Here is a 27,869-nt window from a genome sequence, read left to right on the forward strand (position 1 = left end):
ACTGTTTGAAGGACGATGTATGGAATGAATAACTAGTACTAGTACAGTTACTGTATGAAGGACGAAACACTCTAGAAAATAGAGGCAGAGGGAGGAAAAAAAGGGGGAGAGAGTAAAAGAGAGAGAGGGAGAGGGCACCCTGCTCCAGATATCTGCCTGTGAGCCGCTCACAATTCAGACACGGTGGCTTGGCCTTGCCGTGGCGAGCGCGGGAGAGGAGAGGAGATGGGCAGAGGAAAAAAAAAACAGGAAGGAGGGACAGAAAGTCAGGCCAGAGAAAAGGATTAGCGATCAAAGACAGCCACCGGCCATCCTGAAAGCCCCCCTACACACTCACACACACACACACACACACACACACACACACACACACACATTCATAGAGAGAGGGAGAGAATGAGGGAGATTAGAGTTTTTCCATGGGGTTAATCATTTACCTTCCTCTTTGCCAGCAGCACCTTGGCTGTGAGAACGAGCGCCTTTTATGCATAAACCCATTTGCATTAGCCGCAGTGTAAATGTTAAGAGGGCAAACACTCACCCGCACACACACACACACACACACACACACACACGCACACACACACACATTGATTGATTACGGTGCCGTAATGAGAAATATGTGCTCGTCTAAATTTCTCTCTAATTGGTTTCACAGCCCTTTTTTCCCCCCGGAGAGGTGCTTCGGGAACTTAAAAAAACACAACACGACATCTACTTTTTCCTCTCCTCCTGGAGAAAAAAATCCCAAACTGGAACCTCGAGTTCTGAAACGCTTTTAATTCCCGCTCAACCTCTGTCTCCTTCGCTCTTGACGAGTCGCCGATGAAGACATGAACAATGGGCTGGAGATGCCAATTAGGCTGTCAAACGGCAGCACAACAATGCGCCTCCGCTTCCCAGAGGTGGAAGGACGGAGAAGGGGAAGCTCAGGCAGCGAGGAGGAGGAGAAGAAGAAAAACTTTGCGAGGGCTCATATCTAATCAGGGAATCCCCCTTCTCGATCACTCTGTGTGCAGAGAAACACACACACACACACACACACACACACACACACACACATCTCTCACCGTCAGAGGCTTGACCTCCACTAGCTGATCTCGCTCCTCGGCTTCCCATCGCCCTCCCACTGGCTGACCTGATTGGCTAATGACGGCTCATTTATCTTGATGCAGCACCTGCAGTGTCTACAAGGCGCATGTGTGTGTGTGTCGGAAAAAGTGGGTTTGCGTGTGCACACACACACACACACTGTATACCTCATCCCTGCTAGACTAGCTGTGTGTACGCCAGCGCTGCCCTTTGCTGCAACAGCTTGCACACATTGGTTCACCTCTGGGGAAATGAAGGAGAGGAGGAGGATGGAGTAATTGGGGAGAACGAGGTGAAGAGGAAGAGGAGGGAGACAATGATAAAGCAGGAAAGGGAGGGGGGGAGAGGAAGAAAACAGGAGCAGGGAAAGAGAGGTAAGGAAGGAGAACAGTAATAGGAGGCGGAAAAAGAGAAGAAAGAGCAGAAAAAGAGAAGATAAAGAAGGATGAGATGAGGATGATCAAAAGAAAGGAAATAGATAAAAGGGCAAAATAATACCAGAGGAGAGAATGGAGGAGGGAGTTCAAATGAAAGGGAAGAGGGATTGATGCATGTTTTATTCACTCACCGCTAACACTTCTTTAATTACCGCAGCTAGAACATTGCCGGTGTGTGATCACCGCATGCGTGTGTGTGTGTGTGGGGGTCTCTGATATGTGTTTTACACGGCAGCCATTAATTATAAAGGAGGCTGAATAAGTGAGGCCAGCCAAAAGAACAAGCCCAGCAATCTCGTAGACGCTTTATACTATAATCCCAGCATCCATGGATTACCCATATCAAATTAAACTATAAACATAATCACTATCCTTTCTTCAGTCAGTTTACATCTGTAGCAGGCACTCCTTTAGCTGTTGATTAAGATTTTCACAATAAGGCTGCTGACATACAAACTAATCGTAAGTGAGTAATAAGTAATTCAAGCTTTACTCCTCCAAACTAAACCACTCAATATGCAATTGACTCGCAAAACAACCCATATGATCATTTCCTAAAGATTGATATTATACCCTTTTTCCGACGAAAACATTTTGAAACATGAACTCGCGACAGACTTTTCCAGTAGACAAGTGTGCCTTGCTGTTTTCTTTTTCCTGGCGTGTCATCTTCAACGTCCAGGGTTAATAAACAATAGGAAGCAGCATGGAGGCAAGTGAAAAATGCTAAGCTGGTTACAGTACCTGTTTTATATCCGTTACTTATTCTCTCTATCAAACCTGGTGCCGACCAATTTTGAATTCATGTTGGAGCCCTGCCTCGATGGAGACGGATGGAATCTGTGGCTGAGATGACAAAAAGAGGCAGCTGTTTCAATGTGCCATAGACTGTATATAAGAAGTGTACGTAGTCATCGTGAGGTCACCCATTGGTTTGTGGACTGCCATTTTGAAGCCTCGAGTTCGGCAATTTCATTGTCGCCATCTTGGATTGCAGCTGTTGCCATGTTGCTTAGTTTTGCAACCAACAAACGGAAGTTACCATATTTGGAATGCAGAGGAGTGACGTAGAGATGCCGGATACTGCGCTGATAGCGGCAGCGACCTGTCAATCACAGTAAGCCCGCCCTAAAGCATACTCTGCTTTATGGCCTATTTGACTCTAAATGGACCATAATGTACTAAATGAACATCATGCTTATTGAAGAAGTCTTGAAAGTAGAGATTGAGACCATAGACGTATGTGTTGACACAATATTTATTTAGTCATTTTCTCATAGACTTCTATACAATCAGACAGCTGGAGGAGTTGCCCCCTGCTGGTGAGTAGAGAGAATGCAAGTTTTAAGACACTTCTGCACTGGTTTACACAACCTAAATCAGCTACTTTTGCTGCGTCGCATTTTTGTAACAGTGAAACCATTAGCGGTCTTAAAAATATGCGAGAACTTTACTGTAATGATGGATAGAACTGATGTCCAGAGCTACAACATCTAACCCAAATCTCTAATGAATCAGTTCTCAGCAGGTTTGAATAACTACAGGTGACTGAAGCTGCTTCCTGGAAAGATCCTGGTCACGGTATAAAGAAACCAAAGTGCAAATCACAGTCTCCTGGGGGCAATTTCCTGCCCAACCTCCTCACTTGGGAGGTTTTTCTCGGCTCTATAAGAACGTTATGCTACTCCCACCTTTGCTCATTAGAAAGGGAAGTCATTATTCGTGCGACCACAAGAGGTTACTTGTCAGCAAAACGTGGACACGGCTTGTTTTAAGTGTTCAGGCGGGGGACTGACTCATTCCTACAGCATTGGCTCACTAATATGTGTAAAATGTTAGATGTAACCAATGGCAATCATTTCTTACTTTAACCTGCGTTCGTTAACATTTCTTCAAGTTCACCCACTTATTTGTCGTCTTCTCCCGCTGCAGCTTATTTTATTTGATCGTTCATGTAAGTGATAACCTCAAATCGCCTCACGTTATGCCTCACTCATCCTTCTCCCTTTCCCCTCTCCTCCTCCTCCTCCTCCTCCTCTCCTCCCTGACTGCAGAGAGAGGAGGGTTTGGATGTATTATGTCTCCTTTTGTTCTTCGCTGTTGGCTCATTGTCAAATAAAAAAAGAAAAAAGTGGAAGAGGGCGGTTAGCGGGGGAGACGGAGGAAGAGAGGAGGTGAAGGACGAGTGGGTCCCGATATGACGTCCGTCCTGTTTGTAGGTAGATATCGGAGGCTTCACCCGCCTCTGCGAATCCCCCCACACCCCCGCGTCTCCCCTCTTTGTGCGCCCCTTATCTTTTATTTTCTCTCTCTCGAGCCAGGTGCTGCTTATCCAGCCTTCAGCACATCTCATCCATCCAGCTTTATCTCCCACACTGGCACCACGGAAACTCACATTTTGACGTGCGAACACACACATATTCCTTCTACCTGCTCCACTGCCCCCTCCGCCCAACCCTTTTCATATCTCCATCTTTCAATCCCTGACCTATCCCATCGCTGCTCCGGAGTCAGCCGCCGACACAGACAGATAGACAGACAGAGAGGTTGGGCAGACAGACAGGCTGCTCGGAGCTCATCGACTCCAGATCTGTATCTTAACTCCAGTCTTAGGGGGGGGGGCTTAATCCGGCTGCTTGTCTCCGGCGTAGCCAGCTACCACAGCAGCCGATAGCCACGACACACAAATCCATACAGCTCAAACTCTCCCGACTAGCTTTAGAGAGTCAAGTTTCTATAAAGTAGGCACTTTAGCCCCCCCTCATGTGTTTATTTTTTTGTATTATTTCGGAGGTGGCGCAGCACAAATTGATTTAAAAAGAACCATCCGTGCAAGCTGCATTGTTTTCTAAATCTGCGGAAAAACGAGACGCCTGTGTGGAGGTTTGGTTTCTGCATTGCTGTTTTAATACTGTATATATTCACTGCCTATAATTCCACTGGTAAAATCGCAGCTAATCTTTGAACTTTCTCTTCTTTTTGGAGTGCGAGTGTCAGTGTAGCTGCTGGCTGCAAAGGGAGGGAGGAAGGGAGGGAGTGTGGCGAGGCTGCCTGAGCCGGGCTCTCCATCCTGATTTAGAATTAGATCTATTTCTGTTCACCCTCCACCCCGCTGGGAAATATTTAAATCTGCCATGGAATGTGTGTATATGTATGTGTGTGTGTGTGTGTGTGTGTGTGTGTGAAAGAAAGAAAGAGAGAGAGAAAGAAGAAGTAAAAAGTTAAAGTAGAGATGATTTAAATATGTATATATAAAATATACATACATATACTGTATATATTGGCTTGTTGTTTGAGAATTTGCATTTGGTACACGACTTTGGCAGTGTGGTTGTCTATTCGCAGGCCAATTAAGTCACTGAAGTCGAATCAAACGGAATGAGAAAAGAGGAGGATAGGAAAAAAAAAAAAGAGCTCGATAGATGGAAAAGAGGAACAAAAAAACAAAGCAGGGGAGGGTTTGCGGGCTCGGTGTGAACTAGTAGGGGAGCGAGACTCAAGCCGTGGTCACCGGCGATTCGTAAGCAGAGCACGTACAGACTGAGCCGAGCTCACCCCTCTGGCTACACACGCACGCACACACGCACACGCACGCACACGCACATGCACACACACACACACACACACACTCTCAATCACACCAGCAGTCTGGAAAAGCCTGACCCACACATATTGAGCTCTATGTCCAATCCTACTGCCGTTCAAATGTCACCGCCAGCACCTTTGACCCCAAACAACACACACACACACACACACACACACACACACACACACACTCTCTACAGTTGAAAACAATACAGCATGCCCACACATTGAAGAGCTTTAAAACTAAAAACAGGCTGTAACAGTGAAAAAGTGTGTTTTGTCAGATAAGGAGGTGACACACACTCACCTCTTAGTGGGACCCGGAGCTCCGCTAGCGCCGTGGTGTAGAAATGACCGGCTGCGCCCCCCGGTGCTCGAGCGGACACATGCACATGCAGTAGTGGTGCGAGAGGTGTGTGTGTGTGCGTGCGTGAGGACAATGAGACTGGACTGGATCAGCTTAGTAGCAGTAGGAGGAGGAGGAGGAGGAGGAGGAGGGAGGGAGGGAGATGTGTGGTTGGGCGGGAAGGTGGAGAGGAGAAAGAGAGAGAGAGATAGAGAGAGAGAGACTGGGTGAATAATAAAATACAGCAGAAGAAGAAAAGAAAAAGAAGAAAAAGGTGAAAAGGGTCCCACTGAAGCAGAGTCCCCTCTTGTTCCATTTGTGTGTATGTGTGTTTGTGTGTGTATGCATGTGTGTGTGTGTGTGTAGGCTGTGGAGGGTCTCCTGTTCGTCACTTGGGACTTGGCGCTCTGCCCTCGGAGCAGAAAAGTGTAGCGAGAGCGGCTTTCATTTCTCCTCTCAGTGTCGATGTGCGTGTCAAGCAGCCAGCCTGTAGCATTACAACGCAACCTCATGTCTTCTCGTCTCAGACGCTCCTCGAGCCTCCTCTTCGTCCTCTTCATCTCTGTCTCTCTCTCTCTCCAGGGAAATACCTCTGCCACTAATCTCTTCAAAGGTCTCTCAACCAGTCAAGCTACTCTCTCTCTCTCTCTCTCTCTCTCTCTCTCTCTCTCTCTCTCTCTCTTTCAGTTTCCTCCCGCTCAGCTCTGCACTGTGAGGACAAAGTCTCGCCTTGTCAAATCATTTTTTTGTCCATAATTGAGTCCTAAAATCTTATTTCAGTGCAAAAAGTCATTACAATTTTCAAATAGAAAGGATCTTGTTCAGAGAGTTTTCTCAAAGTTTGTGTCCGTGACTTTACAAGGACGAAGAAAAGAGCTGGCTATAAAATAAAAAAGTATACTTGATTTCAGATAAAAAGACAGATAATAATAACTCTCAAGTATTTGTTGTGTATTTAAAGTTCAATTCCTCTGTGCCATAGAGCTCCATTGTTGCCCAAAAACTATTACAAAGACTATTACATGTTCCTTCATTGCTTATCTTGACTAAATCCCACATACACCTGCGAATACTGTAAAAACTCACCAGGGGCATCAAATGTGCATTCATCCGCGACTGAAAATAGTCCCTGATAAAAGCATTCTTTACTCCCGGTTTGAATGCTTTTGCTACAAACTACAGTGCCCAGCTGTTTAAGTACATACTATAGCCTTTGTTAAAAATGAATATGAAAATGTACGTCATTGTCTCGGTCTAGAAGAGCCACGGGCGGTGAAGATGTTGGAGGGTGCTGAAACATATTGTTGGTTTTGGTCTTTTCATGGGATTCAATGAGAATAACCAAAAACAACATACAATAACACCAGCCTTATCCTTTAAAGACGACACAAAAATTCTGCAAAGAAGGAGATTCACACGCACACATTCCGGCATTCACTCACAATCATACACACACACACACACACACACACACCCTGAGCTCCAGGTGTATGTATGCGCGTAATTGTGTGTGTGAAGTGCCGTGCAGCCTCAATCCTCCGGCTCAGCCACGGAGAAGCCAAACTCCACATCCAATTATTTGCTTCTCAAAGGCAGACAGATGGAGCAAGGGAAAAAAAAAAAACAGAGAGCGTGGTAGAGAGACTTAGAGAGAGAGAGAGAGGCTCTTTGAGGGACTGCATAGGGGGGAATTAATTAGAATGAAAAAGAAAAAAGGAGAGAAGAGACTCGTCTCCGCTCGAGTTCGGAGAATAGTTTCGCAATTAGTCAAAAGAACAAAAAAACAAACAGAGCCCGTGGAGACAACTCAGCAGAGAGAGTGAGCGAGCTAGAAAGTGAGTGAGAGAGACGGAGATGAAAAGCCAAATGGAGAAATGCCCAAAAGGAACAGAGGAGCTGAAGTTGTTTGATAAATGACTGTCGTGCTCTATATATATATATATATATATATATATATATATATATATTCTTTTTTTGGTTATTTTTTTTAGTTTTGTGTCAACGTACCCTTCCTGAGGCGAGCGCTGTCCGTCCTGCCTTCTCAGTCCTTGTGTTCTTCTCCCGGTCCTCCTTCACCTCCACTTTTTCTTCTCCTTCTTTTCCCTTCTTCTGCCCTCCGCTGTCCCGGGGTATTCCATCAAAGAAGAGTCGGGCTCAAGGTGGATGGATGGAACGCTGCCGCGTTTCAAGCGCACACTCCAGCTTCCGCGGTCTTCTCCTCTTCTGCTCTTTTTTTTCTCCCTTTCCTCCTCTTTCTCTCTTTATCACTTTCGTTGGCCGGGGCATTTGTCTTTTTCTTCCTGGCGGCGGTGACACACAGCGTATGGGGGGGATGGGGTGAGGATGAGAACAAGGAAGGGTGGAGAGAAAGACAGAGAGAGCAAAAAAAGCAAAAAACAAAAAAAGGAGGGAAACGAGCAAGCGTAGGTAGATGGAGCGGAGAGCGGGGAATGACAGCGAGAGGCAGGTGGAATGGGTAGTGACACATAGCGGAGGTGTGTGTTTCAGCGTGAGTGCAAGTGTGTCAGAGCACGGGGGCCGTCCTTCCAGCTGACACACCACCAACGAGTAAGAGGTGGAGGAGGAATGGGTGGAAGGATGGATGGAGGGAGCGATACAGCAGGAGCGCCACCTCCTCCCTTGCACACACACACACACACACATTTGCATAGTTCATTATCATTCACTGCATCTCGCCACGACACGCATGGCTAACCTACTCACGGAGCCGAACCCTCAACTGAATCCTAATGGAGGAGAGGGAGGGAGGGAGAGAGGAGGAGGGGAGGGTGTATCGGGCGAGCAGGTGTCCCCTCTACGTCTATTGTTCCCTGTCAGTGTGTGTCTATATGTGCATGAGAGTGTGTTCGGGTCCTTCCAGCGTGTGCGCATGCTCACAAGTAGGAGCTTTTTTCTTGTGGTAAAGTAGCTGAATAAACACTCGCTGTTCCAGACACAAGCTCCACTTCTATTCTCAAGCTACATTTTTCAAAATGAACCCAAGGATTTAGTGTTTCCCTGAGAGACCCCCCCGCCCCAGGACAGAATCTAGACCAGCATGAATACATTTTTTAATAATTCCAATATGAGTCAGACACTTTTCCGAAATTCAAATGAGGCAAATCCACACGCATTACAGTGTTGTACAGTTCTCATTCCTAACTCGCCAGACACTGACGTTTGGTCGGGGCATCAGCAGTCGACACACAGAGACCGCTGTATGCGACGTAGCAGCCGTTAACGGCCGGTAAGAGCACGTGATGTTGTATAAAGTGCGTGAAGTCTGCTTAGGGCGGGCGGGATGGGTTAAACAAACACGGGACTTCTGTCCAGGAGACTGGTGTTACTAAGTGGTTTTATTTCCTAAACCCTAATGTCCTGTGATGGCACAAGTTTTATTTTGAAAGGACACTATGCATTTAATGAGAGTATACTGACAAGCCATCATGACACAGTGAAAACTGATGCCAGCAGCCCCGATGGCCAAGGTGCACTGAGCAAGTGGCTTGAGAGAGTGAGAGTGATGATGTGTTGTTTTAGCGAATAAATCACATATCTTCACTCCGTTGGTCCGATTAACAAGATTACATACATTGCCGAAAAGCACCAAGTAGTTAGAATTAATCAATTGGGTTCGAAAGTCAATTTTTGATTTTGATTTCCTACAAAACGTGGTGTTTGTTGTCAAATCTAAGAGCCAATTAGCTCTTTGATCCGGCGACAGCCAGGCGTTTTCCATCATGCCCTGGGTCATGCAGTCGGTGGAGAACAACTGTGGCAACTGGCTCTAAAGTCTGCGGCTGCCTCGATTCAGGTATTGTTCTCGGGTGAGGTAAAATGGCCAGATGGTTTGGTCAGGTGTAAGCAGTTCTGCGGGCGTTGTACGAGACTGTTGTGGTGAAGAGGGAGCTGAGCCGGAAGGCTCTCGATTTACCAGTCCATCAACTGGTAGGAGGGGTAGAACCAGAGAACGCTGGAGAGATTATTAACGCCTCAGGGTTCCCTAGGAAGAGAGGAACGTCTCAAATACCCTCATAAGGCTGCTGCCCCTGCAACCTGCAGTCCCGGATAAGCAAAAGACGATGGATGGATGGATGATTGGACGTTATTTCAGTCATGGAATTAAAGTAAAATATGTCAACGATGACCTTTGTTTTCCCATGGGAAAGGAACAGCAGTCTGCTGGTGGAAGTCCTGCATTTGTTTGACCCACATATCCACCCAGAGCTTCTCCCTATGCGGACTTCTGCAGACTATGATTAGAAACATATTTGTGACATGTCATTTACAATGCATTTTCGACAGTTGGTACAAACAATCTATCCCTGTAACTACAGTTAACTATGTAGAGGACAATCAAATCATGTAATTTTGCTCTATGGGTCCACTTTAATAAGATTACATAGCTGGCAGGCAAGCATCAATTAGGTAGGATTAATCAATTTTAGTGCCAAAATGTGCTCTCTAAGCACACGCTAAGCACCCATTTAAGGCTGTAAGTGTGGCTAAGCTGTTAATGGTTATGATCACTTTCAGCTGTTCACCTTTTCTTGACAGGCTTACTGAGTACGCAAAGTTTCCCTCTTTGCTCCGCTGTGTGAAGAAACTCCCAGTGGCTTGCTCAGTGCAGCATGTGTACGCACACTTGTGATGCTGCTGTGACAAGTAACAGCTAAAGGCAAGTACAAGTAACTTGCAATTACAGTAGGGCTTCAAGATAAACAAGTCTGCCTTCATCACGTACTCATGAAATTCCTCATGGTGTTTGACAGCTCCACAGCAAAGAGTAATGTAATAAAAAAAGTTGTTTATTAGCTTGACATTCATTCCATTATTGCTGTACATGTTCTAAATTGCTAGGAATTTGTAGATTCATGCAAACTAAGGCGGTAATCTATGTCCATGTTATTTGCTTCAATGTAACAGGGTTCAGTTTTTGTGTTGTTACTTACAGTGACCCCTATTCTCTGCTGCTGCTGCAACAATTATGTTTGCCCACACAGGCATGTAATCAAGTGAAATGAGTTCCTTTTAAAGCATTTAAAGTCTCCAAGTCCTCAATCTAATGAGCCCTTATCCAAGTGAAATAAAGCCAATGAATCTTGTTACATTCCACTGGCAGCATACAATATACAGGTTCAAGATACAATATGTTACATCATAAAGGCCTTTACAAAGCGGGGACGGGTTCTTTTAGTGCGATCAATTCGCCCGTCAATATATTTTTTTCCGATCTGTTGTTTTTGTACGCGGCATCATTTTTTCCGGAGTGAGGTCTTGTTTTTTTCCGCACCGCAAATAAAGGCATCATCCAATCACTTTGTGTGTTCACCATGTTGTGCAAGAACACGGACACTGTGTAGTTCGAACCAGAGCGTGACACCATGACAAAGGCAGCGCAGACCAAATCCACTCCTTACATTCTTACCTTTCACAATAAAAGCCCTACACTTATACACTGAGTAACAGCTCACTAGTGGGAACCCACATGGCTCTTTTTTAACCTGGCTAGATTGCCAATGCAACCTATGCAGCTGACTAAAGCTGGTCGAGACCAGTTCGTTTAAAGTAATGTATTGTCATTCTGTTGTCAAAAGTCAAATTTATGAGCGACACAGATTCCCAGCTGAGGGAATACCTTAATTATGCAAACTTGTTTCACCATAACGCTACTACTTGCTTTGCCAAAATTGTTTTGGACCAGTTATTAAACAAAAGCTAATAATATCAGATACAATTAATAAACAAGGCCTATAACAGTTTCCCACCATTGTGTTCAGCAAAAATGTCACTCAATAGTAAAAAGAAGAACCTGCGGGACATGAAGTCCTGTTGTTGTATTGCAGTGTCAATAGAAAATATCATGAGCATGTGTATTACCTAATAATGTGAAGTATTCCAGTGCAGTGTTTTTTATAAAGGTATGGTTCGTGTTATGTCGCTGCCCCACTCTCTGATCAATGGGTAAAAAATAAAAGCTACATCTCGTAATAGTTCTTGTCCATGGTTTCGACCAAGATGGAGCTGACATTTATATTGTGATCGTTCCCTTTTTGCCACTTCTTTGTTTACCCACTCTCTGCACTTTTACAGTTTGTACTGTTCTGAATGTAGTTTCCCTGCCTGTAAAATCCTGCTCTAAAGTTTCTCCTTTTCTTAATGAGGCTTTGGTGGGTGGTTTTCCCTTGTTCTCATTGTGGGTTTAGGGCTGTGGGGTGCCGTTTTCATTTACTGTTTCATTATGTAGGCGTTACAAAGCCTCCTGAGATTCCACCAGTTAGTAAGAGCTGTATGAATATGCTTCACTTCTTCCAGTGCTAACATGACTGAAAGCTTTCAGTTTCTGGCTACAGACGATGGTGGAGTTAAAGGCCCCTAAAAAACACTTAACATTTTTATTTGTTATGTGTTAAGTCAACCCGTCAAATACAGTCGCTTGGTCAGTTCCCCTTGGTGTCTGATGCCGAGGAACCGTAGTTGAACCGTTTTCAACTAATGTAAACCCAACCGATGATGGTCAGAGCAACTGGTGAAGTATAAAAAGCGAGAAAGTCTGCTTAGGTCAGGGTGGATGTTTGGGTCAAATAAACACACTTTCTTTTTCCTCAGGGAAACCCCAGGAGACCGGTGTTCTTGTGCCGACTTAAACTAAGTCAATGTTGACTAACTACTTTCGTTATGCAAGTTGCATACTAACATTGTGTATGCAAGTTAAAAAACATACTTATTCTACGTAACAAACTTATTTTAACTCAAAACACAATTTTTCATAAACCTACCCATGTAGTTTTGTTTATCTGTGTCATTATTAGACAATTAAAGCAACTGACATTGTGCAAAAAGCCAGAGAATCTGCATTGGGCGGGTGTGGTTGGACGGGTGATACAAACACAGGACTTTCACCCAGGAGACCGCAAGTCCTGTCCCGACCAGGTCAACATTGACTTACTTTACCGTGATTCTGTTACGTAACTTCCGTCATTTGCAAACGCCAGTGATGTAACAAACATACTTATTTTTACCCAAACCATTTTTTTACCCTAAACTTTTGTACTTTAGTTGTGTAAATAAACCTAAAAACGTAGTAAACCTATTGTCTGATTTTGAAAAGACGCTGAGCATGTAACGAGCGGGAACTGACCCGTCGCCCCTGACACGACCAAGCCGGTATTTGACGAGTTTGGAGTGAGAATGTGTTGGTAAGCAGAAGCGTGAGATGAAAGAACAAGTAGCAACATGTCTCGTTAAGCTTTTGCTGTCAGTTTTACATTTTCATCATCCTCTCTGCTCACCATTAGTCTTATTCTTATCTTCTCTCGGGTTCTCAGCCGATAACCCCACAGGGGTCGTTTAAGACTCATCTTGTCTGACTTACCTGAATCTGCAGTCCGGGTCAAGGAAACAAGCCAGCCGCCCACTTTAACTGTTGCCATCTTTTCTCATCTCGTGACACCTTAGTGACACCCGGGGTGGCCATCAGTGTCGCCTTCACCAACGTCTCCCTTTCCATCACGCTTTCAATCGCAATCGTCAAATTTTCTGCTGGTATGCCGCGTCCAGAGTGGAGGTATGAGAGCTGTCAAGTGCGACACCGGGGGGGGGAGGGGGTGCGTCACATAATGCCCAGGCGCACGCTATTTCCTCAGTGTACGGCCTGCAATTCATTTTATAAATGTCAGACGAAGCTTGGCAAGCCATCTAACCCAGCCACCCCACCTCCCCCCTCCCACAGTCTGATGGGTAATATTCTTATGAGAGATCATTTTGATTGGCTTCCGCTGCCCTTTTCATTGTCTGAGCGATATGGAGGGGAGGAATGATGATGATGTGTGTGTGCGTGTGTCTATGCACATATATTAATATATATAGATGTGTGTTTGTGGCTGGATGTTGAAGGTTTATGTAAACAGAGATTAGAAATGCAATAAACCTGTCACATGGAGAATGCTGCTGTCATGGCGTCAACCTGAGCACCCTGACACTCTTATCTACCTTTTTTCACATGCGCACACACGCACACACACACACACACACACACACACAAACTTGATAAGGATAGGGAGAGGATTACAGCTGGATATTGAGCATCTTAAGCCATCCTGACTCCCATGTCATACTGTTTGGAGTACCAGCAGCGTCTATATGTGTGTGTGAGTGTGTGTGTGTGTGAGTGTGTGTGAGGAGACGGTGTCAGAGTGGCTATTGAACAGACAGCTTGCTTCCCCATTTCTCCGTCTTCCGTTTGTATGCGAGTGTGTATGAGAGCCCTCCCTCCAAGAGTCACTTGCCATGCCTTTGGTAAACGATTGTGTGTAGGTTCGCGCGCGCGTATGCATATGTTTGTGCCATAGTTGAGGCCCTGATGGGTCCCTAGACACTGAGGATGAGTTAGCCTCTGCCCTGGTTTCCATGGCAGCTGCTGGCTTTATTAGACTCTCACTTTAGCCCCCACAAACTCTCACACACACACACACACACACACACACACACACACAGCTCATTGTACACCGACAGGGCTACATTGCCACCCCACCCCGAGGCGCTCGCATTTTGGAGCAGTTAAGCAACTTGTCAGGAATGAGAGATGGGTGATGTGTGGCTAAATGAAGCGCAATGGAGAAACCGTCGCACGATTTCACACTTGAGTAGCCTCCGGCACTGCTGCCACCCCAGACACACACACACACAAACACAGAGGTGGGGTGAGATGAGCTTGAAATGAGAACCATGGCGAACATCAATACAGCCCTCCATATCTACGCTCGGCAAGGACCATTCTAGATCAATATTCCTCAGACCGAACCAATGTCACATTCTGTATGCTACAAGCCAGACAGCATTAGAGCCGCTCCAGCCGGCATCAATCAGCTCCGAGCCAACCGTCCGGCGGCTTGCGTGGCTCGTAACATGCTTCATAAAGGCTGTTACCACCTTGACACACGCACTGCACCAACACACCCATCTGATGTAGCAGGAAATACTGCAGTTGGGATCGTTGTGGGGTGTTCACATAGTTTTATGCACGTTTGGAAGTATCGCATTAGAAAAACAATGACAAACTTTGATAAAAATATCTCAAAAGTTTTTACGCTCATTTTAGCTTTTGTCAAAAGAATGACAGACGAACATGACCTCCCCCGTGACAGAGACCTCAGAATAGAAGGGGCACACCGAGCACTGGCACCAAAGCCCAACGGGCCGCAGGCAAAGCCCCGATCGATAGTGGTCAAGTTCGGGAGTTACCGGACGAAGGAAGAGGTGCTCCGGAGAGCATGGCAGAAAAATGACTGCCTTGGCGTTCTAAATTGGCAACTACTCCTACAGGTTTATTTTCTGGTTAATTAAAGATGGTCGGGACTTATTAATTGGCTTGTTATCCATGGTTTATTTTATTTTGTGTGGATTTTGGCTAACATGCGGCCACACTTTAGGGACCCACCACTGACGTGACGTGGGACTTTCCCTTATGGGGGGGCTTTGGCTTTATAAAGTCCTCTAAGGGCATTTGAAACGAGCCTTTACATCAGAAACAGCTGTTCTAAACCGTTTCGGTGATTTTCTGTTACAAACTGTTTCACATTCTATGTTTGTTCCTCGGGAGAGATGTTTTCACTGTACAACTTTTATGTAATTAGGGATATTGGGAGAGGTTCCATCTGTGATTATCGATGTTTGAAACTATGAAAAAGATTTAATGTGAAAGGGATTTTAAACCCAGCTAAGATAAGTTAATACTGTCAAAACTGAAAAAGGAAAAGGCAAATGTTGTGCTCTTGCAAGAGACACACCTCACCCCATCAAAACATGACAAATTAAAGAGAATGGCGTTTTCAAGGGTATATTATTCATCTTATAAATCAGGCCGTAGGAGAGGCGTAGCAATTTTAATATCACAAAAAATATCATTTGAACTAGTTTCAAAGGTAACAGACAAGGAGGGGAGATATATAATAGTCTGGAAAAATAGATGGCGTTACAATAACTTTATGTAACATTTATGCCCCCCTGGAAGTGATTTTTGCTTTTACAGAAAGACATTTGATTTAATGATAGGGGCCCCAGGAATTGTCATATGTGGTGGAGATTGGAACATCCGTCTTAATCCAAAACTAGATTCATCAAAAAATGTCACCACTATATCGTTGCATAGAAAAATATGAAGCATATTAGATCTATGGAGAGATTTGTACCCATCAGGCCGTGATTATACATTTTACTCATGCCCCCATGATACATACTCAAGGATAGACTATTTTTATTGCTGAAGAGAGATCGCCATAGAATGCATAGCTGTGATATTGGAAGTATTGATTTATCTGATCATGCACCTCTGTCCTGCATGGTGCATATTAGCGATAAGGGAGGAAAAACATTGTGGAGGTTAAACACAAGTATCTTAAACAACCCGCAATGTAAGACCCATATGAGAAAGGAAATAAAAATGTTTCTGGAAGAAAATGATAACGGGGTGGTTGATTCAGTTATAGTATGGGACACCTTAAAAGCAGTCATCAGAGGGAGAATCATACCTTTCTGTGCCCATGAAGAAAAAGAAAAACAATTACGACTACTAAACCTGAATAAAGAATTAAAGGATCTCGAGACGCAGCATAAAAGAGAACAAAAGACAAATTTGTTAACAAAAATTAAGAAAGTTAGGAAGGAAATAAATCTATTATACTCACAGGAAATTGAAAAAAGTATATTTACAAAACTGAAATATTATGAATCAGGCTAAAAATCAACAAAACTTTTGACGAGAAAGCTGCAAAAACAACTAGCGGATAGCACAATATACAAAAAAAGGGATCCAGTTTCTAAAACTATACACTATAAACAAGATGAATTACAAAATGCCTTTAAAAATGACTACAAATCTCTATTTACACAACCACAAATAGAGGGCGAGCAACAAATTAGCGAATTCCTCAATTCCCTCAATCTCCCTGTTTAATCAGAAGAACAAAATCAGATATTAACAGCAGCAGTAACTGAGACAGAACTAAACAGCGCCATCTCCAGGCTTAAAGCTAGTAAGTCACCCAGTCCGGATGGCCTTCCTTCAGAGTGGTATAAGGCATTTCGATTTGAGCTATTACCAAGCCTTCGTAGGGCCTGCAATATCACTTTAAAAGATGCCAAAATGCCTCCATCTTGGAGCAAGGCAGTGATCTCTGTTATCCACAAAGAAGGAAAAGATAAACTAGAATGTGGATCTTATAGACCAGGGGTCTCCAACTGGTGGACCGCGGTCCGGATCCGGACCCAGACGCAGTTGCATCCGGACCCAAGACCTAAAACCGATAGATAATTCGGAATTATTTACGTCAGGCAGCGAGTTTATACTTTAACCGGCGCATCTTATTCAGCCGTTACGGCACTTGTAAGTGGTGCATGAAACGCACCGACCAATGCATTGTAAATCACATCAGGTGATGCAGATCAGCCAATCAAATATGGGTATTCTGACAAGTTTCCTGACTCGAGCAAGGTTTAAACACACCGTGACACACAGGGGAGAGACGAGGAAATAGAAAGATGAGCAGGGAAATTGTGCCAAACAGAGAAGTTATCTCACATGACGTTCTCCAAAAAGAGAAACGTGTTCAGATAGAACAGAATTTATAAGTAAGAATGAACGAATGAACAGACACTTATATGTTAATTCTTCCCACAGGCAGTTAAAACCAGCACGTCTCATATGTTCAGAAACCGTAACTATTGATAAAAGCGGCAAATAAAGCGCACTACGAGGCAAAGCACAACTCTTTTGAGCAAACTACCCACTTACATCTGAAATGAAGACACAGAAAATAAACCTAAGAGCCCAATATGATCAGAATCCTAACACGTTAATTCACTGTCCAATGTTACCAGAGAGAATAGAGCTGAAACAAGTGTTAATGACCACAGATAAAGTCCATGCTCACTCATTTATGTTTGTAGATAACAAAAATATAATATCAAGGTTTTTTTTATTGACATCACTTCACACCTGAATGAACTGAATTGAAAGCTGCAGGACAATTCAGTGAAATAAATTTTTTATTTCACTTTATATTAAGATGCACATTTTTCAAAAGCTTTCTGTTATATCAGTTATTCTTTAATCCAGATATTATTTTACTTGAAATGAGAAGAACATGTATTTATGTATTTCTATGTATTATTTATAATCCATCCAGTTAAATTTGAAAACTGAGAATAACAATTGTTAAAATATAATTGATGTGTACATTCTTTATTTGATTTGACAGTTGTTGACTACACAGAGACGTTGTTACTACTACTAGGCTTCTTGAATATATTTATATATGGCACTGAATTGTGCAAGTTAGATATTATTGTAATGTTTCGGACCTTTGCCCGAGGAGATTTTCTCAATCTGGACCTTTTGGAATTTTAGTTGAAGACCCCTGTTATAGACCAATCTTGGTGTTGAATGTTGACTACAAATTATACATAGCCATCCTGGCCAAAGGACTGGAAAAGATCCTTCCTCAACTTATACACAATGACTAGACTGGCTTTATCTCACAAAGACAAACTCACGATAACATCAGGCGATCGCTGCACATACTAAACCACATCCAACAGAATAATCTTGAAGCCTACCTCGTCAGTCTGGATGCCGAGAAGGCCTTTGATTCAGTGAGCTGACCTTTCTTATATACCGTAAGGTCCTTGAAAGATTTGGCATGCACAACAATTTTATTAAAGGCATTCGTACACTATATGCTAAACCATCGGCCTGGGTAAAAATAAATGGGTACCTCTCAGAGACCATTACACTAGAGCGTGGAACAAGACAGGGATGCCCGATCTCTCCACTGCTTTTTGCACTTTATATAGAGCCTCTTGTGCAATGGATAAGACAAACGGAAAGCATCAAAGGCATTTGTACAAATGGTGGCCCTGTATGCCGATGATATCTTGATTAACCCCTCTAACTCCTTTTTTGAATTAATGAACCTGCTAAAAACATTTGGTAGATATGCAGGATATAAACTAAATCTGCAAAAAACACAACTTTTGACTTTTTACTGCACATCTCCTAAAAACAGGGAGAAAGTTCACTTTAACTGGGACCAGACATCCTTGAAATACCTAGGAATACACCTACCAAGAGATATCTCAACATTGGCAGAGATAAATTACACCCCCCTCTTAACAAAAATTAAAGACGACATACATCGATGGAACTCTATTTCTTTCCTCGGACTGAATCACAGAATTGACTCTGTAAAAAATTAATCTTCTCCCAGGATATCTGTTCTTATTTCAAGCACTTCTGGTAGAAATTCCCCCAAAGCAATTGTCTGAATTGGATAAAATCATTTCAAGATTTATTTGGCAAGGGAAAAAAAAACCAAGGATTAAATTTAAAACTCTACAACTCCGGAAAGAGGAATGGGTCTACCCAATTTTAAGGATTACTTCTATGCTGTCCAGATTAAACCCTTAATTAACATGTGTACCCCAGTTTATTGTGCCAGGTGGAAAGACATTGATCTCTATTATGAGATTCATGCAGTATTGGCTTACAAAAACTTGGGAAAACTTATAGACAATTTACAAAATCCATGGATCAAATTCCATTTAAAAATCTGGAACGTGATAAGAGGAGAATATAAACTAGATCATAAACTACAAATGCTTCAATGGTGTGCCTGTGATCCGGGGTTCAAACCAAATTAAATGGATCATAGATTTAAATCCTGGATCCCAAAAGGTATGACAACATTCTATTCTCTGACAGAAAAGGGACAACTAAAGGACTTTGAACACCTGAGGAAAAAATATTCTCTTGAAAAATACCTCCAGATATGCAACCATTTTGAACATAACATTAGAAATACAACAGACCTTGATGACTCAACACTGAGAATATTTCTCGGTGCCTACTAAAATGAATCAAAGGGAATTGTCTCTAGATCTTATAAAGGCCTTATGACAAAACAAATCCCACACTGCAGTATATGTTAAGGACAGATGGGAAAGAACCCATGAGGTTACCTCAATATCAAACGAGGACTGTTTAGATGTGTGTGAATTTCAATGGAAATGCACCAATTCTCATGTGTGGCGGGAATTTGCGTGGAAGTGTGTTATTGGTTTCTTTATCACACCGAAGCAGAAGGCGTGCTTTGCTGGAGGAGATGCCACATGTTGGAGACCGTGTGGGGCTCGGGAAGCAAATAACTGGCATGTATTTTGGGAGTGTCCAGTGATAAAACCTTTTGGGTCAGAGTTTCATAAAACATTAAATATCATACTTAACACTGACCTGCCCCTGCAATTTTCCACATTATTCTTAGGAAAATTTGATTTCCAAACAGGGCGGCAAGATGAATACCTGTTTGGCATTTTAATAACAGCATACAAGGCACTGGTTGCTTCCTGAGCCCCCCACGATACAGGAGTGGATAAATATAGGAAATGATATCTATGTTATGGAAAGGATCACTTTTTCCCTTCGCTTTCAGAGAGGTGTGTTTATTCCTCTCTGGGACAAGTGGGTGAGATACGTCAAACCTTTACGAACAGATTTTGTGGAATAACGAATGAAAGACCCTGTAACGTTGATTTAGCTTAGCAAGCGACCTCTATCCCTTAAGTCCCCCCCTGACTGATGTTTTTCTTTATTTATGTGTACACTCTCCCAAATTTTACAAAGTTACCCAATTTTGAAAAACTGTGGACGATAGAACTAATAACTTTAACCTACACACCATGTATAATGTTGTGTTCATATTGGTTATTTATAAACCATATCTGATTTCTGTTTTGCCCAACATGCAAGCACATAATACATTATTTTTCTGTTAAAGGTCAAAACAGATATTGTACGAAAATAATAAATTAAATAAAAATCACCCTACTACTGCAGTGATCACACAGTTTAATGCAGCACAAGAGAGGCAACCATCTGCCTCCTCATTCAGTGAAGAGAAGGCATTGATCAAGTCATCAACTGCCAGATGAGATGACTTTAAAAAAAATAAAAATGTTTACTGTTTTGCAGCCCACTAGACTTGTGTTTTTCCATATTGAAATTGCAGCCGACACTTGACATTAGCGTTACCTCATTTCTGCACGGCAATCGAAGTAATTACAAAACACCCATACAAGCATATAATTCTTCAGAATTCTGTACGTGATGGCCTATTCCTGAACAAATGGAGTGATTTTACTCACATTTGTATCCACTTAAACAGTCCTTAAGGCCAAGTGTCCCCCTGATTGCAGGGACCACTTCAGTCTATGCTGATAATGACATATAATTTGGTGAGTTCACACAATATTTGCAAGTTTGCAACTATGAACGTTGGCCTCATTTGAACTTTGAACATTTGTAATCAAGCTGCAGTGAAAGTTCAACAATGCCAAGGTCGTCACATCCCTGTAGTGTCAACACTACACAACTTGCTCTCTTGTTGTCTTGTCTTGAAGTACTCATCCCCAATAAATATGTATCGTCTCCAAACTTGTGTCTAGATGGCAACCATTGATTTTAAATAAAAAACAAACACGTAAACTCTCGCGAGACTATCTGACCGACGACTATCCTTACCTTAACACTTGAGGTCAATTCTTAACCTAAACCATTTTACGACAGTTTCACAAAACGAGCGTTGCCTTGTAGACGCAACTCATCAAACTATGTTGTGACTCGTAAACACACAAGTTCACAGGAAATGATGTAATACCATGCACATTTTTTGTTCAAGCAGTCCGTGAACGTTCCCTGTAGTCATGCTTGTTGATGTTCTGACGTGCATGTTCCCAAAATAGTCTGTTTCCGCACGTCTTTACAATTTCTAGCCTGTTTCTTCCGAGTGCAATAACAACAACTTTGGTCTACAGTAGAGTTCCTATTGTTACGGGCCACCAGTCCCCCAGGTTTACCCTCAACCTGTGTCTTCCGCTTGCAGAAAGACTCCCCATATTCCATTTAACGCCAATTTGCCTCTGATCTAGGGCTTTGATGCAGTTCTTTAAATGTCATTGCGATCCTGTCTCTCGGATATATTTCAGCAAGACCCATAACCACGACCATGACCTTCAGGGTGTTCCAGGAGATTCAACGGATTTTTCCATTTGTTCAGATCCATCTAGCTTCTTCCCAAATCTCTGCCGTTTGGAATTTAGTTTCACTCCTGTGTTCCTGTTTGTATTTTTAGATACAAATCCGCCGTCTACTGACTGCTTTCAGCCAGATTGTTGATGTCTTAAGTTACTGCTGATGCAAACTGAAAATCTCATGCTGTCGCTGCTTCCCATTAAAAGCTTCCCACCAGCAAACTAGCGGGTAGAGGTGGGAATGTAGATTCCAACAACTTTATTCAGTTCAGTTCAAAGATTTGTAGACACTGACTATGTAATTCATTGACTTTATTTTTCTTAAACTAATTGGTCGCATCACCTTTTCAATGCACTTCAGTACGTCCAACAGTAAGTAAAAGCATATGGCCGTGACGTGCGGTGCTGATGCTGTCTTCAGTTCAGTAGGAACGCCAATCTGCTGCGCGTCCAAGCTGCCATGTTCAGATCAATACAAACTAGTCTATGCAAGCAATGTACATAAGGTCGGCAGCTCGGCAGGCTTTTATTCACAGCTGAGTTATCAGATTGATTGTTTCTGTGGATTTCGTGGTCTTTTAAAAAGCTTTTAACAAGCGGCACGCTGCTGAGCTGCCAACATGTGCTCTTACTCACCAGTGAGGAGCTCCACTAATACAAGCTACTGATTCAGTCAGGGACAGTGTTCATTTTGTTAACTAAAACTATGACAAAAAATGTGACCCCTTTTTCCATGACTAAGACGAGACGATGACAAAAGGAAACACTAACAGTGATGACATGCAAAATAGTTGACGAAAAAAGATGATGAAAATGTTTGGAAAAAAAAAAAATATCTGACAAAATGTCCTCACCTTCCACGCTTTTATTGTGGAGAACTTGGGAATGGGAATTGCAAGGTGTTTGTCACCAAGTTAGTGGAGCTTCAACCAACTCGTATTAATATTTGGTCAGCAGATCAGTTTGAAATATTGTATTGGGAGAAATAGTGCAAACAGAAACACACCAGCACAACTCCAGCACGTCATTAACCTAAACTAACAATTGAAGATACTTCATATTGATGTGCTCTGATTGCTATGACTTTCCCCACTGATAAGCCAGCTCTTTGCTCTGTCGCCATCGGTGTTTGGGTGTGTGAAGCACTTTATATTCAATATTGTATAAAAGTGTTATCATATGGGATATGTCGACAATCCCATATTTGCGGAGATCGCCATAATGACTTGCAGGTGCTTTTCAATGTCACCACTCATGTTTTCTGGTGCGCCTCAGTGCTACACTGAAGGCCTCTTCTTCACAAAGGCGACGCTCCTTACAGCCATCTGACAGCAGCAGGTCTCTGTTCCAGCTGCATTCTCTAACTGGAGTGATGATGTGCACTGCCAAGCCACAATTACGCACAACAGATGCACCGGTTAAATTTGGTCGCGCCCAGCATTGGACTATTAGAAAATAAACAGGGAAGTACAGACAGCTGCCTATTTTTGAGGACAGGATGAAACATGATGCATCATTAATAAAGTTAATAAAACAGCAGACCAATAATCGGCCCGTCAGTATGTTTTGAGATTATTTTTCTTTTAAATGACAGGTTTATGTTATCATTTGTCATCGCCATGTGAAAACAGACGTGTGGAGTGAGACATTATCACCAATGCTCTATAAACGCAATACCTGGCTTAAACATTAATCAACTTCATCACCATAGCACCTGAAAGTGGGGGGACAGAAGGTCTCATTGTCCCCCCTATACCGGCTCCAGTATTGTGGGCTGCCTCAGACCCAGCAGCAGACAAAACCCGTGGACATGCATTATAATTTCCGTTAGAGGCCCAATGTAAACACAGCAGGCTCCGATCACACCGAGACGCGACGCAAAACAAGTGTGGGCGATTCAAAAACGTGGCAAAGGGAGTCGAGCATAACGGCTGATGACACTGTGGAGCAATGGGCGCAACCAGGCGATCACATGTAAATAATTGGGAATAATAGATTCATTATAGCTGTTGAAAAACTATATAGTTCATCATTAATTAAAAACTACTAATATCAACCTTTCATCTGCCTTTGTCAGTTCTTACCATAATCTGTATATAAGAAGTGGACGTAGTCATTGTGACATCACCCATTGATTTGTGGACTGCCGGTATAAATTTGGCCGTCGCCATCTTGACTTTTTGCAACCGGTGAATGGAAGTTACCATATTTGGAATGCGGAGGAGTGACGTAGAGATGCCGTATACTGCTCTGGTAGCGGCAGCAACCTGTCAATCACAGAAAGCCCGCCCTAAAGCGTACTCTGCTTTATCGTCTGTTTGACTCTAAATGGACCATCATTTACTAGATGAACATCATGCTGTATTGAAGAAGACTTGAAACTAGAGATTGAGACCATAAACTCATGTTTACAATGTTTACTGAGGTAATAAATCAAGAGAGAAGTAGAGTCATTTTCTCATAGACTACCTTATTTTTGCAACCAGAGGAGTCGCCCCCTGCTGGTCAGTAGAGAGAATGCATGTTGTAAGACTTCCGCATTGGCTTCACTTGGTAGAACCGGAGGTTGCCGCCTGGTTCCTGCCACATCTTCAGGCATCAAAAAAGGAAGTCAGGGGTGGGCGGGCCCGGAACCCCAATGATCGTCCATGTTGCTGGGAGTAAAACTCCTTGTCTGTACTTTATGCTTCGAGGACAATGCGAGGCATGTCTGCTCCCTCTGTGACTTGCGAGCCTCACCATCTGGCATGGGACACATTTCGGCAGCAGCCGGAGAACACACTGAATTAGATTTTGTGTGGATTAAACTGCTGTTCGTGCTGCTACGAGCTGCCATTTCCCTCCCACTGTCGGGCTAACGCTAATCGCCGGTGATCACGAAGCATGCTGTAGGCTAAAAGCACAAGTACGTGACGGAACTATGTAACGCATAACTTGTATCAGTTTACTGTGACATGAGCCAGACATCATATTGGTTTATATGAAGATTAAAAGTTGTTGGAAACCTTCCAGTACATCCCCACTACATATGTATGTCACACAGCATTACTGTGTCTCCACACCCATTGGACAACACAACAATGTCGCATTTAGAACTCCCAGCAGCTGCACCCACTTTAATTGTCGATTAAAGAATGCAGACTATGGCTCCAAGGTTACATCAGTAACGCTGTATAAACTTTATCCACCTGCGTTTTGTTCCCCCCCCCCGTCTCCCCCTTTTCTTTTTTTTCTCACCCCCTCTTTCTCTCCTCTCCCCATCAGCCGTTGGTATTCTCATCTGAAAGATGAGAACAGAGAGGGAAAGAATAAGCACGGGGATGCAAGGACGCATGGCGGAGAGAATACTAAGCACCGATGGGTGTTAGAACACAAAGCCCCGCACAGACGCTGGTGTGCGCGCACACACACTCTCTCTCGCTCACAAACACACGCACACACACAGAGAGGTGTATGCAAGCACACATTACTAAGTAGACACACATATACACAAAGACACACTCTGCTGGGTATTACCGGACCCCTTGGTACGGCTTGAATAGAATGTATTTGTACCTCAGGCTTAAACAGTGAGGATTATGGGGGATACGAGGAGAATGCTAAAGCCAGGAAGGAGGCCAATGACCTTGGTACGGACTCGGAGGGAGGGGGAAGGAGGAGGAGTTGATGTGGGTGGCGTGTCGCTCAAAAGATTGCCGTAAACACGGGCGCTGACAACAATGCCGACCTCGCGTGTCGGGAGAAATCACTGCGCTTACGGCGCCATCAAGTATTCGGCTGCAACGAGTTTAGTCAGCCCCGCGATTATGCAACATGTTTGTGAATGATGAGGTTTCGCATTAATAATACATTCACGCCTTTTTGTGCGTTTTAGTGTGTGAACACGTGCGCAACCACTTTTCCCATTTTTGCACGTGTTGCTGTGTGCCCAATTGTGTGGAAACAGGGGATGTATCATATACTTGTAACGAGTGGCAGGACAGAATGCATAATTCATTTTCATTTGGGCTCCTGTAATAGTGTGTGTGCGTGTGTGTGTAGCAGACGTTGGAAAAGTGCTTTTTCTTGGTCTAAATGTTTCAATGTGTGTGTGTGCAAGAGAGAGAGGGGGGGGGGGGAGAGAGAGAGATTGCCCATCTTTGTAATAACCTGGGATTGGATGTGTCAGGTCATTTCTAGTGTTAAAGAAAGCAGGGAGGAGAGACAGGCAATCTGATGAGTGAAGCTGCGTCTCAGCTCATCAGTTGGAGAAAAATGGGGGATGGAGAGATGTAGGCAACAGGGGTGTTGGAAGAACAGCAAATGTAGAGGGGTGATGGGGGGGCAGAAGAAAATGTTCAGGAAGAAGCAAAGGGGAAAAAGAGATATAAGATGGATAAAGAATGGGTGGAGGAAAGGGTGGATGAAGGACAGAACATTCATGAAGGCGGGAGGTCTGCAGATCACCTTATCCATTCATTTATCTTCCAAGTCAAGTACATCCCTGGTAACTAGGAGACCGACAATGCCAAGCCACAAAGGTTATTAGCAAAATCGTAAAAAATCCATTCTAAAACTCGCAGGGAGTAAATGAAGAGAGATTAGAGATTGCGAGTAAAGTGATCCGTTTCCCTTGAGTTTGTTAAAAGCCCAGCGACAGCTGGAGGTGAGCTATTAGCTTGAGGGAAAAGCAAAGAGAAGTCCAATTAACTAAAACAATGGCCTTCTCCAAAATCTATATCTTGTATTTTTGCTGTGGTCGTCAACTGTATACCCTGGATACTTGGTTGACGATTGATATTTTGGGCTAAAATACAATCCCCAAGTTGTGAGCAGACCCTCTCATATTGGGATTGCAGAGAAACTGTCAAGGAACAGCGGCCGCATGAGAGAACTTGAGATTTGGATTGCTGTTCAGCTCTTATATTGGGACTACAGATGAAAAATAGCCTTTTGGCTAACTCTGGCGCATTTGCAGAAATGTTTTTATTAATGTGCACTGTCCCGTTCAAATAAACCAATGAATAAAAATAAGAGCAGACAAAACAGCTGAGGAGTCGAACTACATTTGCAATGTCACTGGGGTTAAGGGAAACGGTTTTATATCGTCTGCATAAGCATGAAAATGAATGCCATATTTGGAAAATAAAGCCCAGTGGCAGCATGTAAATTAGATGAGGGTGAGTGCAGAGAGAGGATGTGTGGGAAGAGGTGTTGGGGGAAGGGGGTGCACTGAGAGATGAAAAAGGAGGAAGGGATAGGGATTAGGGGTGAAAAGGTCACACTTTGGTACAGTGTTTCTTTTAATTTATTTTGAACAGACAGTAGTGCAAGTGTCAAAGACAGAACAGATCTTCCTGCTGGGGACTGTAGCATTTAGCCTACTTTGGTAGACTGGTTTCATCAAAAAATAAGGATTTCCCAAAAGGTAACAAGTCCCAATAGGCAATACAACAGCATCTCTTATTCTATATATTAAATACACAGACTAATACAATATTAAGAGGAGTGTTTTCATATATTTCAAACCATTATTACTATCCCAGTGATGGAGCATGTTGTGTGCCCATTCACATCCCCTTTAGGTAGAGCAATAACATCGTCCTCGTCTTATACACAACTCTCTCTTTGTAAATGTTGCTTACAACAGAAACTTCCTGTGTGGCACTCGTAGTCGGGAACTTTGGTTCATGCATCAGTCTGCATACTGTGTGTTCTGATGTTCAGATAGATGAAAAGAAAATGAAGGGAGGGAAAGAGGGCGACAGGAATGATGAAGGAGACATGAATAAGGATGGAGGACAGGAGGAAGGATGGAAGCTGAGAAACGGACGAAGGGAAGCTGATGAGTATACAAGAAAGGAGAAGACAGAATAGGACTGGAGGCAAGGATGGACATTGGACTGACAGAGGTATGGAGGAGTGTGGGTGAAGTTAGAAGCAAAAACCGAGGGAATATGATGACTGAAGAGGATTGGAACGAGGAATGGTTGAATAACTAGAAAAGGACCTGATGTGTGACGGATTGAGGGCGGTACCTCATGGTCAGAAAACCTCACTCAACAATGGTGCACATGTTTGTGTGTGTGCGTTTGACGTTAAGGTGAGCTGATCATTTGCCGGAAACTCCCCCGCACTAACTTTGCTACGAGTTGTTTAAGGTCACTTTGTCCCCGTAGCAACAGGGACGTCAGTGAACACCCCCACCACCCGCCTCTCCCCGAAACCCCCGCATGACTCCGACCAAATGCCACCATCTGTGTGTGTGTTTGTTTCCTGAACTTCGACAAATGCCACTGACCAGTGACACCATCAAAACCGACCAACAGGGTCTTTCAGATCGCGTT

At 43.4% G+C, this 27,869-nt stretch overlaps 1 long non-coding RNA gene across 1 annotated transcript in view; it reads right to left on the reverse strand.

Annotated features, from left to right (window-relative positions):
• LOC116399074 (uncharacterized) overlaps nt 1-8,263 on the reverse strand; it is a 27,978-nt gene extending 19,715 nt beyond the window's left edge. The window contains exon 1 of the long non-coding RNA XR_004213802.1: nt 7,468-8,263. This is a non-coding gene — a long non-coding RNA (uncharacterized LOC116399074). The remainder of the gene's footprint in view (nt 1-7,467) is intronic.
• Between the last annotated feature and the right edge of the window lie 19,606 nt (nt 8,264-27,869).

This window comes from Anarrhichthys ocellatus, unplaced genomic scaffold (assembly GCF_004355925.1).
Source record: "Anarrhichthys ocellatus isolate YVR2014 unplaced genomic scaffold, GSC_Weel_1.0 scaffold100, whole genome shotgun sequence".
Classification (NCBI taxonomy): Eukaryota; Metazoa; Chordata; class Actinopteri; order Perciformes; family Anarhichadidae; genus Anarrhichthys; species Anarrhichthys ocellatus.